The sequence below is a fragment of the Medicago sativa genome, chromosome 8, assembly GCF_051527215.1.
Source record: "Medicago sativa cultivar Bolivia chromosome 8, Bolivia_mono, whole genome shotgun sequence".
In the NCBI taxonomy this organism is placed as follows: domain Eukaryota; kingdom Viridiplantae; phylum Streptophyta; class Magnoliopsida; order Fabales; family Fabaceae; genus Medicago; species Medicago sativa.
Window position 1 is genome coordinate 22,824,845 of NC_140756.1, and position 15,897 is coordinate 22,840,741.

Below are 15,897 nucleotides of genomic sequence, written 5' to 3' on the forward strand. Positions count from 1 at the left end.
ATAAAGTGGCCTAGCCTTATCGAATCGAAGCATGTAATAGTTCCTATGAAATCTAACAAGCATATATTCGAATTCCAAGGTTGATTTTATCATTTTCAAAAATGGACAAAATGAGGGTTAAGTGAATTTCCTTGTTAATTTATGGATTTTACTCGTTTTTGACCTTTTTCTTTCACTAAAAAGGTCATAAAGTGGCCTAGCCTTATCGAATCGAAGCATGTAATAGTTCCTAGGAAATCTAACAAGCATATCTACGACATCCATGGTTTATTTTAGAATTTTTAAAAACGGCCAAAATGGGGGTTAATTGGATTTCCTTGTTAATTTACGGATTTTACTCGTTTTTGACCCTTTTTCTTTCACTAAAAAGGTCATAAAGTGGCCTAGCCTTATCGAATCGAAGCATGTAATAGTTCCTAGTAAATCTAACAAGCATATCTACGACATCCATGGTTTATTTTAGAATTTTTAAAAACGGCCAAAATGGGGGTTAAGTGAATTTCCTTGTTAATTTACGGATTTTACTCATTTTTGACCCTTTTTCTTTCACTGAAAAGGTCATAAAGTGCCCTAGCCTTATCGAATCGAAGCATGTAATAGTTCCTAGGAAATCTAACAAGCATATCTACGACATCCATGGTTTATTTTAAAAATTTTTAAAAAGGCAAAAATGAGGGTTAAGTGAATTTCCTTGTTAATTTACGGATTTTACTCGTTTTTGACCCTTTTTCTTTCACTGAAAAGGTCATAAAGTGGCCTAGCATTATCGAATCGAAGCATGTAATAGTTCCTAGGAAATCTAACAAGCATATCTACGACATCCATGGTTTATTTCAGAATTTTTTAAAAAGGCCAAAATGGGGGTTAAGTGAATTTCCTTGTTAATTTATGGATTTTACTCGTTTTTGACCTTTTTCTTTCACTAAAAAGGTCATAAAGTGGCTTAGCCTTATCGAATCGAAGCATGTAATAGTTCCTAGGAAATCTAACAAGCATATCTACGACATCCATGGTTTATTTCAGAATTTTTTAAAAAGGCCAAAATGTGGGTTAAGTGAATTTCCTTGTTAATTTATGGATTTTACTCGTTTTTGACCTTTTTCTTTCACTAAAAAGGTCATAAAGTGGCCTAGCCTTATCGAATCGAAGCATGTAATAGTTCCTATGAAATCTAACTAGCATATATTCGAATTCCAAGGTTGATTTTATCATTTTCATAAATGGACAAAATGAGGGTTAAGTGAATTTCCTTGTTAATTTACGGATTTTACTCGTTTTTGACCCTTTTTCTTTCACTAAAAAGGTCATAAAGTGGCCTAGCCTTATCGAGTCGAAGCATGTAATAGTTCCTAGGAAATCTAACAAGCATATCTACGACATCCATGGTTTATTTTAGCATTTTTAAAAACGGCCAAAATGGGGGTTAATTGGATTTCCTTGTTAATTTACGGATTTTACTCGTTTTTGACCCTTTTTCTTTCACTAAAAAGGTCATAAAGTGGCCTAGCCTTATCGAATCGAAGCATGTAATAGTTCCTAGGAAATCTAACAAGCATATCTACGACATCCATGGTTTATTTTAGAATTTTTAAAAACGGCCAAAATGGGGATTAATTGGATTTCCTTGTTAATTTACGGATTTTACTCGTTTTTGACCCTTTTTCTTTCACTAAAAAGGTCATAAAGTGGCCTAGCCTTATCGAATCGAAGCATGTAATAGTTCCTAGGAAATCTAACAAGCATATCTACGACATCCATGGTTTATTTCAGAATTTTTTAAAAAGGCCAAAATGGGGGTTAAGTGAATTTCCTTGTTAATTTATGGATTTTACTCGTTTTTGACCTTTTTCTTTCACTAAAAAGGTCATAAAGTGGCCTAGCCTTATCGAATCGAAGCATGTAATAGTTCCTATGAAATCTAACAAGCATATATTCGAATTCCAAGGTTGATTTTATCATTTTCAAAAATGGACAAAATGAGGGTTAAGTGAATTTCCTTGTTAATTTACGGATTTTACTCGTTTTTGACCCTTTTTCTTTCACTAAAAAGGTCATAAAGTGGCCTAGCCTTATCGAGTCGAAGCATGTAATAGTTCCTAGGAAATCTAACAAGCATATCTACGACATCCATGGTTTATTTTAGAATTTTTAAAAACGGCCAAAATGGGGGTAAAGTGAATTTCCTTGTTAATTTACGGATTTTACTCGTTTTTGACCCTTTTTCTTTCACTAAAAAGGTCATAAAGAGGCCTAGCCTTATCGAATCGAAGCATGTAATAGTTCCTAGGAAATCTAACAAGCATATCTACGACATCCATGGTTTATTTTAGAATTTTTAAAAACGGCCAAAATGGGGGTTAAGTGAATTTCCTTGTTAATTTATGGATTTTACTCGTTTTTAACCTTTTTCTTTCACTAAAAAGGTCATAAAGTGGCCTAGCCTTATCGAATCGAAGCATGTAATATTTCCTAGGAAATCTAACAAGCATATCTACGACATCCATGGTTTATTTTAGAATTTTTAAAAACGGCCAAAATGGGGGTTAAGTGAATTTCCTTGTTAATTTACGGATTTTACTCGTTTTTGACCCTTTTTCTTTCACTGAAAAGGTCATAAAGTGGCCTAGCCTTATCGAATCGAAGCATGTAATAGTTCCTAGGAAATCTAACAAGCATATCTACGACATCCATGGTTTATTTTAAAATTTTTTAAAAAGGCAAAAATGGGGGTTAAGTGAATTTTCTTGTTAATATACGGATTTTACTCATTTTTGACCCTTTTTCTTTCGCTAAAAAGGTCATAAAGTGGCCTAGCCTTATCGAATCGAAGCATGTAATAGTTCCTATGAAATCTAACAAGCATATATTCGAATTCCAAGGTTGATTTTATCATTTTCAAAAATGGACAAAATGAGGGTTAAGTGAATTTCCTTGTTTATTTACGGATTTTACTCGTTTTTGACCCTTTTTCTTTCCCTAAAAAGGTCATAAAGTGGCCTAGCCTTATTGAATCGAAGCATGTAATAGTTCCTAGGAAATCTAACAAGCATATCTACGACATCCATGGTTTATTTTAGAATTTTTTAAAAAGGCCAAAATGGGGGTTAAGTGAATTTCCTTGTTAATTTATGGATTTTACTCGTTTTTGACCTTTTTCTTTCACTAAAAAGGTGATAAAGTGGCCTAGCCTTATCGAATCGAAACATGTAATAGTTCCTAGGAAATCTAACAAGCATATCTACGACATCCATGGTTTATTTTAGAATTTTTTAAAAAGGCCAAAATGGGGGTTAATTGAATTTCCTTGTTAATATACGGATTTTACTCATTTTTGACCTTTTTTCTTTCACTAAAAAGGTCATAAAGTGGCCTAGCCTTATCGAATCGACGCATGTAATAGTTCCTATGAAATCTAACAAGCATATATTCGAATTCCAAGGTTGATTTTATCATTTTCGAAAATGGACAAAATGAGGGTTAAGTGAATTTCCTTGTTAATTTACGGATTTTACTCGTTTTTGACCGTTTTTCCTTCACTAAAAAGGTCATAATGTGGCCTAGCCTTATCGAATCGAAGCATGTAATAGTTCCTAGGAAATCTAACATGCATATCTACGACATCCATGGTTTATTTTAGAATTTTTTAAAAAGGCCAAAATGGGGGTTAAGTGAATTTCCTTGTTAATTTATGGATTTTACTCGTTTTTGACCTTTTTCTTTCACTAAAAAGGTCATAAAGTGGCCTAGCCTTATCTAATCGAAGCATGTAATAGTTCCTAGGAAATCTAACAAGCATATCTACGACATCCATGGTTTATTTCAGAATTTTTTAAAAAGGCCAAAATGGGGGTTAAGTGAATTTCCTTGTTAATTTATGGATTTTACTCGTTTTTGACCTTTTTCTTTCACTAAAAAGGTCATAAAGTGGCCTAGCCTTATCGAATCGAAGCATGTAATAGTTCCTATGAAATCTAACAAGCATATCTACGACATCCATGGTTTATTTTAAAATTTTTTAAAAAGGCAAAAATGGGGGTTAAGTGAATTTTCTTGTTAATATACGGATTTTACTCATTTTTGACCATTTTTCTTTCGCTAAAAAGGTCATAAAGTGGCCTAGCCTTATCGAATCGAAGCATGTAATAGTTCCTATGAAATCTAACAAGCATATATTCGAATTCCAAGGTTGATTTTATCATTTTCAAAAATGGACAAAATGAGGGTTAAGTGAATTTCCTTGTTAATTTACGGATTTTACTCGTTTTTGACCCTTTTTCTTTCACTAAAAAGGTCATAAAGTGGCCTAGCCTTATCGAGTCGAAGCATGTAATAGTTCCTAGGAAATCTAACAAGCATATCTACGACATCCATGGTTTATTTTAGAATTTTTAAAAACGGCCAAAATGGGGGTTAAGTGAATTTCCTTGTTAATTTACGGATTTTACTCGTTTTTGACCCTTTTTCTTTCACTAAAAAGGTCATAAAGAGGCCTAGCCTTATCGAATCGAAGCATGTAATAGTTCCTAGGAAATCTAACAAGCATATCTACGACATCCATGGTTTATTTTAGAATTTTTAAAAACGGCCAAAATGGGGGTTAAGTGAATTTCCTTGTTAATTTATGGATTTTACTCGTTTTTAACCTTTTTCTTTCACTAAAAAGGTCATAAAGTGGCCTAGCCTTATCGAATCGAAGCATGTAATATTTCCTAGGAAATCTAACAAGCATATCTACGACATCCATGGTTTATTTTAGAATTTTTAAAAACGGCCAAAATGGGGGTTAAGTGAATTTCCTTGTTAATTTACGGATTTTACTCGTTTTTGACCCTTTTTCTTTCACTGAAAAGGTCATAAAGTGGCCTAGCCTTATCGAATCGAAGCATGTAATAGTTCCTAGGAAATCTAACAAGCATATCTACGACATCCATGGTTTATTTTAAAATTTTTTAAAAAGGCAAAAATGGGGGTTAAGTGAATTTTCTTGTTAATATACGGATTTTACTCATTTTTGACCCTTTTTCTTTCGCTAAAAAGGTCATAAAGTGGCCTAGCCTTATCGAATCGAAGCATGTAATAGTTCCTATGAAATCTAACAAGCATATATTCGAATTCCAAGGTTGATTTTATCGTTTTCAAAAATGGACAAAATGAGGGTTAAGTGAATTTCCTTGTTTATTTACGGATTTTACTCGTTTTTGACCCTTTTTCTTTCCCTAAAAAGGTCATAAAGTGGCCTAGCCTTATTGAATCGAAGCATGTAATAGTTCCTAGGAAATCTAACAAGCATATCTACGACATCCATGGTTTATTTTAGAATTTTTTAAAAAGGCCAAAATGGGGGTTAAGTGAATTTCCTTGTTAATTTATGGATTTTACTCGTTTTTGACCTTTTTCTTTCACTAAAAAGGTGATAAAGTGGCCTAGCCTTATCGAATCGAAACATGTAATAGTTCCTAGGAAATCTAACAAGCATATCTACGACATCCATGGTTTATTTTAGAATTTTTTAAAAAGGCCAAAATGGGGGTTAATTGAATTTCCTTGTTAATATACGGATTTTACTCATTTTTGACCTTTTTTCTTTCACTAAAAAGGTCATAAAGTGGCCTAGCCTTATCGAATCGACGCATGTAATAGTTCCTATGAAATCTAACAAGCATATATTCGAATTCCAAGGTTGATTTTATCATTTTCGAAAATGGACAAAATGAGGGTTAAGTGAATTTCCTTGTTAATTTACGGATTTTACTCGTTTTTGACCGTTTTTCCTTCACTAAAAAGGTCATAATGTGGCCTAGCCTTATCGAATCGAAGCATGTAATAGTTCCTAGGAAATCTAACATGCATATCTACGACATCCATGGTTTATTTTAGAATTTTTTAAAAAGGCCAAAATGGGGGTTAAGTGAATTTCCTTGTTAATTTATGGATTTTACTCGTTTTTGACCTTTTTCTTTCACTAAAAAGGTCATAAAGTGGCCTAGCCTTATCTAATCGAAGCATGTAATAGTTCCTAGGAAATCTAACAAGCATATCTACGACATCCATGGTTTATTTCAGAATTTTTTAAAAAGGCCAAAATGGGGGTTAAGTGAATTTCCTTGTTAATTTATGGATTTTACTCGTTTTTGACCTTTTTCTTTCACTAAAAAGGTCATAAAGTGGCCTAGCCTTATCGAATCGAAGCATGTAATAGTTCCTATGAAATCTAACAAGCATATCTACGACATCCATGGTTTATTTTAAAATTTTTTAAAAAGGCAAAAATGGGGGTTAAGTGAATTTTCTTGTTAATATACGGATTTTACTCATTTTTGACCCTTTTTCTTTCGCTAAAAAGGTCATAAAGTGGCCTAGCCTTATCGAATCGAAGCATGTAATAGTTCCTATGAAATCTAACAAGCATATATTCGAATTCCAAGGTTGATTTTATCATTTTCAAAAATGGACAAAATGAGGGTTAAGTGAATTTCCTTGTTAATTTACGGATTTTACTCGTTTTTGACCCTTTTTCTTTCACTAAAAAGGTCATAAAGTGGCCTAGCCTTATCGAGTCGAAGCATGTAATAGTTCCTAGGAAATCTAACAAGCATATCTACGACATCCATGGTTTATTTTAGAATTTTTAAAAACGGCCAAAATGGGGGTTAAGTGAATTTCCTTGTTAATTTACGGATTTTACTCGTTTTTGACCCTTTTTCTTTCACTAAAAAGGTCATAAAGAGGCCTAGCCTTATCGAATCGAAGCATGTAATAGTTCCTAGGAAATCTAACAAGCATATCTACGACATCCATGGTTTATTTTAGAATTTTTAAAAACGGCCAAAATGGGGGTTAAGTGAATTTCCTTGTTAATTTATGGATTTTACTCGTTTTTAACCTTTTTCTTTCACTAAAAAGGTCATAAAGTGGCCTAGCCTTATCGAATCGAAGCATGTAATATTTCCTAGGAAATCTAACAAGCATATCTACGACATCCATGGTTTATTTTAGAATTTTTAAAAACGGCCAAAATGGGGGTTAAGTGAATTTCCTTGTTAATTTACGGATTGTACTCGTTTTTGACCCTTTTTCTTTCACTGAAAAGGTCATAAAGTGGCCTAGCCTTATCGAATCGAAGCATGTAATAGTTCCTAGGAAATCTAACAAGCATATCTACGACATCCATGGTTTATTTTAAAATTTTTTAAAAAGGCAAAAATGGGGGTTAAGTGAATTTTCTTGTTAATATACGGATTTTACTCATTTTTGACCCTTTTTCTTTCGCTAAAAAGGTCATAAAGTGGCCTAGCCTTATCGAATCGAAGCATGTAATAGTTCCTATGAAATCTAACAAGCATATATTCGAATTCCAAGGTTGATTTTATCGTTTTCAAAAATGGACAAAATGAGGGTTAAGTGAATTTCCTTGTTTATTTACGGATTTTACTCGTTTTTGACCCTTTTTCTTTCCCTAAAAAGGTCATAAAGTGGCCTAGCCTTATTGAATCGAAGCATGTAATAGTTCCTAGGAAATCTAACAAGCATATCTACGACATCCATGGTTTATTTTAGAATTTTTTAAAAAGGCCAAAATGGGGGTTAAGTGAATTTCCTTGTTAATTTATGGATTTTACTCGTTTTTGACCTTTTTCTTTCACTAAAAAGGTGATAAAGTGGCCTAGCCTTATCGAATCGAAACATGTAATAGTTCCTAGGAAATCTAACAAGCATATCTACGACATCCATGGTTTATTTTAGAATTTTTTAAAAAGGCCAAAATGGGGGTTAATTGAATTTCCTTGTTAATATACGGATTTTACTCATTTTTGACCTTTTTTCTTTCACTAAAAAGGTCATAAAGTGGCCTAGCCTTATCGAATCGACGCATGTAATAGTTCCTATGAAATCTAACAAGCATATATTCGAATTCCAAGGTTGATTTTATCATTTTCGAAAATGGACAAAATGAGGGTTAAGTGAATTTCCTTGTTAATTTACGGATTTTACTCGTTTTTGACCGTTTTTCCTTCACTAAAAAGGTCATAATGTGGCCTAGCCTTATCGAATCGAAGCATGTAATAGTTCCTAGGAAATCTAACATGCATATCTACGACATCCATGGTTTATTTTAGAATTTTTTAAAAAGGCCAAAATGGGGGTTAAGTGAATTTCCTTGTTAATTTATGGATTTTACTCGTTTTTGACCTTTTTCTTTCACTAAAAAGGTCATAAAGTGGCCTAGCCTTATCTAATCGAAGCATGTAATAGTTCCTAGGAAATCTAACAAGCATATCTACGACATCCATGGTTTATTTCAGAATTTTTTAAAAAGGCCAAAATGGGGGTTAAGTGAATTTCCTTGTTAATTTATGGATTTTACTCGTTTTTGACCTTTTTCTTTCACTAAAAAGGTCATAAAGTGGCCTAGCCGTATCGAATCGAAGCATGTAATAGTTCCTATGAAATCTAACAAGCATATATTCGAATTCCAAGGTTGATTTTATCATTTTCAAAAATGGACAAAATGAGGGTTAAGTGAATTTCCTTGTTTATTTACGGATTTTACTCGTTTTTGACCCTTTTTCTTTCCCTAAAAAGGTCATAAAGTGGCCTAGCCTTATTGAATCGAAGCATGTAATAGTTCCTAGGAAATCTAACAAGCATATCTACGACATCCATGGTTTATTTTAGAATTTTTTAAAAAGGCCAAAATGGGGGTTAAGTGAATTTCCTTGTTAATTTATGGATTTTACTCGTTTTTGACCTTTTTCTTTCACTAAAAAGGTGATAAAGTGGCCTAGCCTTATCGAATCGAAACATGTAATAGTTCCTAGGAAATCTAACAAGCATATCTACGACATCCATGGTTTATTTTAGAATTTTTTAAAAAGGCCAAAATGGGGGTTAATTGAATTTCCTTGTTAATATACGGATTTTACTCATTTTTGACCTTTTTTCTTTCACTAAAAAGGTCATAAAGTGGCCTAGCCTTATCGAATCGACGCATGTAATAGTTCCTAGGAAATCTAACAAGCATATCTACGACATCCATGGTTTATTTTAGAATTTTTTAAAAAGGCCAAAATGGGGGTTAAGTGAATTTCCTTGTTAATTTATGGATTTTACACGTTTTTGACCTTTTTCTTTCACTAAAAAGGTCATAAAGTGGCCTAGCCTTATCGAATCGAAGCATGTAATAGTTCCTCGGAAATCTAACAAGCATATCTACGACATCCATGGTTTATTTTAGAATTTTTTAAAAAGGCCAGAATGGGGGTTAAGTGAATTTCCTTGTTAATTTATGGATTTTACTCGTTTTTGACCTTTTTCTTTCACTAAAAAGGTCATAAAGTGGCCTAGCCTTATCGAATCGAAGCATGTAATAGTTCCTATGAAATCTAACAAGCATATATTCGAATTCCAAGGTTGATTTTATCATTTTCAAAAATGGACAAAATGAGGGTTAAGTGAATTTCCTTGTTAATTTACGGATTTTACTCGTTTTTGACCCTTTTTCTTTCACTAAAAAGGTCATAAAGTGGCCTAGCCTTATCGAGTCGAAGCATGTAATAGTTCCTAGGAAATCTAACAAGCATATCTACGACATCCATGGTTTATTTTAGAATTTTTAAAAACGGCCAAAATGGGGGTTAATTGGATTTCCTTGTTAATTTACGGATTTTACTCGTTTTTGACCCTTTTTCTTTCACTAAAAAGGTCATAAAGTGGCCTAGCCTTATCGAATCGAAGAATGTAATAGTTACTAGGAAATCTAACAAGCATATCTACGACATCCAGGGTTTATTTCAGAATTTTTTTAAAAGGCCAAAATGGGGGTTAAGTGAATTTCCTTGTTAATTTATGGATTTTACTCGTTTTTGACCTTTTTCTTTCACTAAAAAGGTCATAAAGTGGCCTAGCCTTATCGAATCGAAGCATGTAATAGTTCCTATGAAATCTAACAAGCATATATTCGAATTCCAAGGTTGATTTTATCATTTTCAAAAATGGACAAAATGAGGGTTAAGTGAATTTCCTTGTTAATTTACGGATTTTACTCGTTTTTGACCCTTTTTCTTTCACTAAAAAGGTCATAAAGTGGCCTAGCCTTATCGAGTCGAAGCATGTAATAGTTCCTAGGAAATCTAACAAGCATATCTACGACATCCATGGTTTATTTTAGAATTTTTAAAAACGGCCAAAATGGGGGTTAAGTGAATTTCCTTGTTAATTTATGGATTTTACTCGTTTTTAACCTTTTTCTTTCACTAAAAAGGTCATAAAGTGGCCTAGCCTTATCGAATCGAAGCATGTAATATTTCCTAGGAAATCTAACAAGCATATCTACGACATCCATGGTTTATTTTAGAATTTTTAAAAACGGCCAAAATGGGGGTTAAGTGAATTTCCTTGTTAATTTACGGATTTTACTCGTTTTTGACCCTTTTTCTTTCACTGAAAAGGTCATAAAGTGGCCTAGCCTTATCGAATCGAAGCATGTAATAGTTCCTAGGAAATCTAACAAGCATATCTACGACATCCATGGTTTATTTTAAAATTTTTTAAAAAGGCAAAAATGGGGGTTAAGTGAATTTTCTTGTTAATATACGGATTTTACTCATTTTTGACCCTTTTTCTTTCGCTAAAAAGGTCATAAAGTGGCCTAGCCTTATCGAATCGAAGCATGTAATAGTTCCTATGAAATCTAACAAGCATATATTCGAATTCCAAGGTTGATTTTATCATTTTCAAAAATGGACAAAATGAGGGTTAAGTGAATTTCCTTGTTTATTTACGGATTTTACTCGTTTTTGACCCTTTTTCTTTCCCTAAAAAGGTCATAAAGTGGCCTAGCCTTATTGAATCGAAGCATGTAATAGTTCGTAGGAAATCTAACAAGCATATCTACGACATCCATGGTTTATTTTAGAATTTTTTAAAAAGGCCAAAATGGGGGTTAAGTGAATTTCCTTGTTAATTTATGGATTTTACTCGTTTTTGACCTTTTTCTTTCACTAAAAAGGTGATAAAGTGGCCTAGCCTTATCGAATCGAAACATGTAATAGTTCCTAGGAAATCTAACAAGCATATCTACGACATCCATGGTTTATTTTAGAATTTTTTAAAAAGGCCAAAATGGGGGTTAATTGAATTTCCTTGTTAATATACGGATTTTACTCATTTTTGACCTTTTTTCTTTCACTAAAAAGGTCATAAAGTGGCCTAGCCTTATCGAATCGACGCATGTAATAGTTCCTATGAAATCTAACAAGCATATATTCGAATTCCAAGGTTGATTTTATCATTTTCGAAAATGGACAAAATGAGGGTTAAGTGAATTTCCTTGTTAATTTACGGATTTTACTCGTTTTTGACCGTTTTTCCTTCACTAAAAAGGTCATAATGTGGCCTAGCCTTATCGAATCGAAGCATGTAATAGTTCCTAGGAAATCTAACATGCATATCTACGACATCCATGGTTTATTTTAGAATTTTTTAAAAAGGCCAAAATGGGGGTTAAGTGAATTTCCTTGTTAATTTATGGATTTTACTCGTTTTTGACCTTTTTCTTTCACTAAAAAGGTCATAAAGTGGCCTAGCCTTATCTAATCGAAGCATGTAATAGTTCCTAGGAAATCTAACAAGCATATCTACGACATCCATGGTTTATTTCAGAATTTTTTAAAAAGGCCAAAATGGGGGTTAAGTGAATTTCCTTGTTAATTTATGGATTTTACTCGTTTTTGACCTTTTTCTTTCACTAAAAAGGTCATAAAGTGGCCTAGCCTTATCGAATCGAAGCATGTAATATTTCCTAGGAAATCTAACAAGCATATCTACGACATCCATGGTTTATTTTAGAATTTTTAAAAACGGCCAAAATGGGGGTTAAGTGAATTTCCTTGTTAATTTACGGATTTTACTCGTTTTTGACCCTTTTTCTTTCACTGAAAAGGTCATAAAGTGGCCTAGCCTTATCGAATCGAAGCATGTAATAGTTCCTAGGAAATCTAACAAGCATATCTACGACATCCATGGTTTATTTTAAAATTTTTTAAAAAGGCAAAAATGGGGGTTAAGTGAATTTTCTTGTTAATATACGGATTTTACTCATTTTTGACCCTTTTTCTTTCGCTAAAAAGGTCATAAAGTGGCCTAGCCTTATCGAATCGAAGCATGTAATAGTTCCTATGAAATCTAACAAGCATATATTCGAATTCCAAGGTTGATTTTATCATTTTCAAAAATGGACAAAATGAGGGTTAAGTGAATTTCTTTGTTTATTTACGGATTTTACTCGTTTTTGACCCTTTTTCTTTCCCTAAAAAGGTCATAAAGTGGCCTAGCCTTATTGAATCGAAGCATGTAATAGTTCGTAGGAAATCTAACAAGCATATCTACGACATCCATGGTTTATTTTAGAATTTTTTAAAAAGGCCAAAATGGGGGTTAAGTGAATTTCCTTGTTAATTTATGGATTTTACTCGTTTTTGACCTTTTTCTTTCACTAAAAAGGTGATAAAGTGGCCTAGCCTTATCGAATCGAAACATGTAATAGTTCCTAGGAAATCTAACAAGCATATCTACGACATCCATGGTTTATTTTAGAATTTTTTAAAAAGGCCAAAATGGGGGTTAATTGAATTTCCTTGTTAATATACGGATTTTACTCATTTTTGACCTTTTTTCTTTCACTAAAAAGGTCATAAAGTGGCCTAGCCTTATCGAATCGACGCATGTAATAGTTCCTATGAAATCTAACAAGCATATATTCGAATTCCAAGGTTGATTTTATCATTTTCGAAAATGGACAAAATGAGGGTTAAGTGAATTTCCTTGTTAATTTACGGATTTTACTCGTTTTTGACCGTTTTTCCTTCACTAAAAAGGTCATAATGTGGCCTAGCCTTATCGAATCGAAGCATGTAATAGTTCCTAGGAAATCTAACATGCATATCTACGACATCCATGGTTTATTTTAGAATTTTTTAAAAAGGCCAAAATGGGGGTTAAGTGAATTTCCTTGTTAATTTATGGATTTTACTCGTTTTTGACCTTTTTCTTTCACTAAAAAGGTCATAAAGTGGCCTAGCCTTATCTAATCGAAGCATGTAATAGTTCCTAGGAAATCTAACAAGCATATCTACGACATCCATGGTTTATTTCAGAATTTTTTAAAAAGGCCAAAATGGGGGTTAAGTGAATTTCCTTGTTAATTTATGGATTTTACTCGTTTTTGACCTTTTTCTTTCACTAAAAAGGTCATAAAGTGGCCTAGCCTTATCGAATCGAAGCATGTAATAGTTCCTATGAAATCTAACAAGCATATATTCGAATTCCAAGGTTGATTTTATCATTTTCAAAAATGGACAAAATGAGGGTTAAGTGAATTTCCTTGTTTATTTACGGATTTTACTCGTTTTTGACCCTTTTTCTTTCCCTAAAAAGGTCATAAAGTGGCCTAGCCTTATTGAATCGAAGCATGTAATAGTTCCTAGGAAATCTAACAAGCATATCTACGACATCCATGGTTTATTTTAGAATTTTTTAAAAAGGCCAAAATGGGGGTTAAGTGAATTTCCTTGTTAATTTATGGATTTTACTCGTTTTTGACCTTTTTCTTTCACTAAAAAGGTGATAAAGTGGCCTAGCCTTATCGAATCGAAACATGTAATAGTTCCTAGGAAATCTAACAAGCATATCTACGACATCCATGGTTTATTTTAGAATTTTTTAAAAAGGCCAAAATGGGGGTTAATTGAATTTCCTTGTTAATATACGGATTTTACTCATTTTTGACCTTTTTTCTTTCACTAAAAAGGTCATAAAGTGGCCTAGCCTTATCGAATCGACGCATGTAATAGTTCCTATGAAATCTAACAAGCATATATTCGAATTCCAAGGTTGATTTTATCATTTTCGAAAATGGACAAAATGAGGGTTAAGTGAATTTCCTTGTTAATTTACGGATTTTACTCGTTTTTGACCCTTTTTGTTTCACTAAAAAGGTCATAATGTGGCCTAGCCTTATCGAATCGAAGCATGTAATAGTTCCTAGGAAATCTAACAAGCATATCTACGACATCCATGGTTTATTTTAGAATTTTTTAAAAAGGCCAAAATGGGGGTTAAGTGAATTTCCCTGTTAATTTATGGATTTTACTCGTTTTTGACCTTTTTCTTTCACTAAAAAGGTCATAAAGTGGCCTAGCCTTATCTAATCGAAGCATGTAATAGTTCCTAGGAAATCTAACAAGCATATCTACGACATCCATGGTTTATTTCAGAATTTTTTAAAAAGGCCAAAATGGGGGTTAAGTGAATTTCCTTGTTAATTTATGGATTTTACTCGTTTTTGACCTTTTTCTTTCACTAAAAAGGTCATAAAGTGGCCTAGCCTTATCGAATCGAAGCATGTAATAGTTCCTATGAAATCTAACAAGCATATATTCGAATTCCAAGGTTGATTTTATCATTTTCAAAAATGGACAAAATGAGGGTTAAGTGAATTTCCTTGTTTATTTACGGATTTTACTCGTTTTTGACCCTTTTTCTTTCCCTAAAAAGGTCATAAAGTGGCCTAGCCTTATTGAATCGAAGCATGTAATAGTTCCTAGGAAATCTAACAAGCATATCTACGACATCCATGGTTTATTTTAGAATTTTTTAAAAAGGCCAAAATGGGGGTTAAGTGAATTTCCTTGTTAATTTATGGATTTTACTCGTTTTTGACCTTTTTCTTTCACTAAAAAGGTGATAAAGTGGCCTAGCCTTATCGAATCGAAACATGTAATAGTTCCTAGGAAATCTAACAAGCATATCTACGACATCCATGGTTTATTTTAGAATTTTTTAAAAAGGCCAAAATGGGGGTTAATTGAATTTCCTTGTTAATATACGGATTTTACTCATTTTTGACCTTTTTTCTTTCACTAAAAAGGTCATAAAGTGGCCTAGCCTTATCGAATCGACGCATGTAATAGTTCCTATGAAATCTAACAAGCATATATTCGAATTCCAAGGTTGATTTTATCATTTTCGAAAATGGACAAAATGAGGGTTAAGTGAATTTCCTTGTTAATTTACGGATTTTACTCGTTTTTGACCCTTTTTCTTTCACTAAAAAGGTCATAATGTGGCCTAGCCTTATCGAATCGAAGCATGTAATAGTTCCTAGGAAATTTAACAAGCATATCTACGACATCCATGGTTTATTTTAGAATTTTTTAAAAAGGCCAAAATGGGGGTTAAGTGAATTTCCTTGTTAATTTATGGATTTTACTCGTTTTTGACCTTTTTCTTTCACTAAAAAGGTCATAAAGTGGCCTAGCCTTATCTAATCGAAGCATGTAATAGTTCCTAGGAAATCTAACAAGCATATCTACGACATCCATGGTTTATTTCAGAATTTTTTAAAAAGGCCAAAATGGGGGTTAAGTGAATTTCCTTGTTAATTTATGGATTTTACTCGTTTTTGACCTTTTTCTTTCACTAAAAAGGTCATAAAGTGGCCTAGCCTTATCGAATCGAAGCATGTAATAGTTCCTATGAAATCTAACAAGCATATATTCGAATTCCAAGGTTGATTTTATCATTTTCAAAAATGGACAAAATGAGGGTTAAGTGAATTTCCTTGTTTATTTACGGATTTTACTCGTTTTTGACCCTTTTTCTTTCCCTAAAAAGGTCATAAAGTGGCCTAGCCTTATTGAATCGAAGCATGTAATAGTTCCTAGGAAATCTAACAAGCATATCTACGACATCCATGGTTTATTTTAGAATTTTTTAAAAAGGCCAAAATGGGGGTTAAGTGAATTTCCTTGTTAATTTATGGATTTTACTCGTTTTTGACCTTTTTCTTTCACTAAAAAGGTGATAAAGTGGCCTAGCCTTATCGAATCGAAACATGTA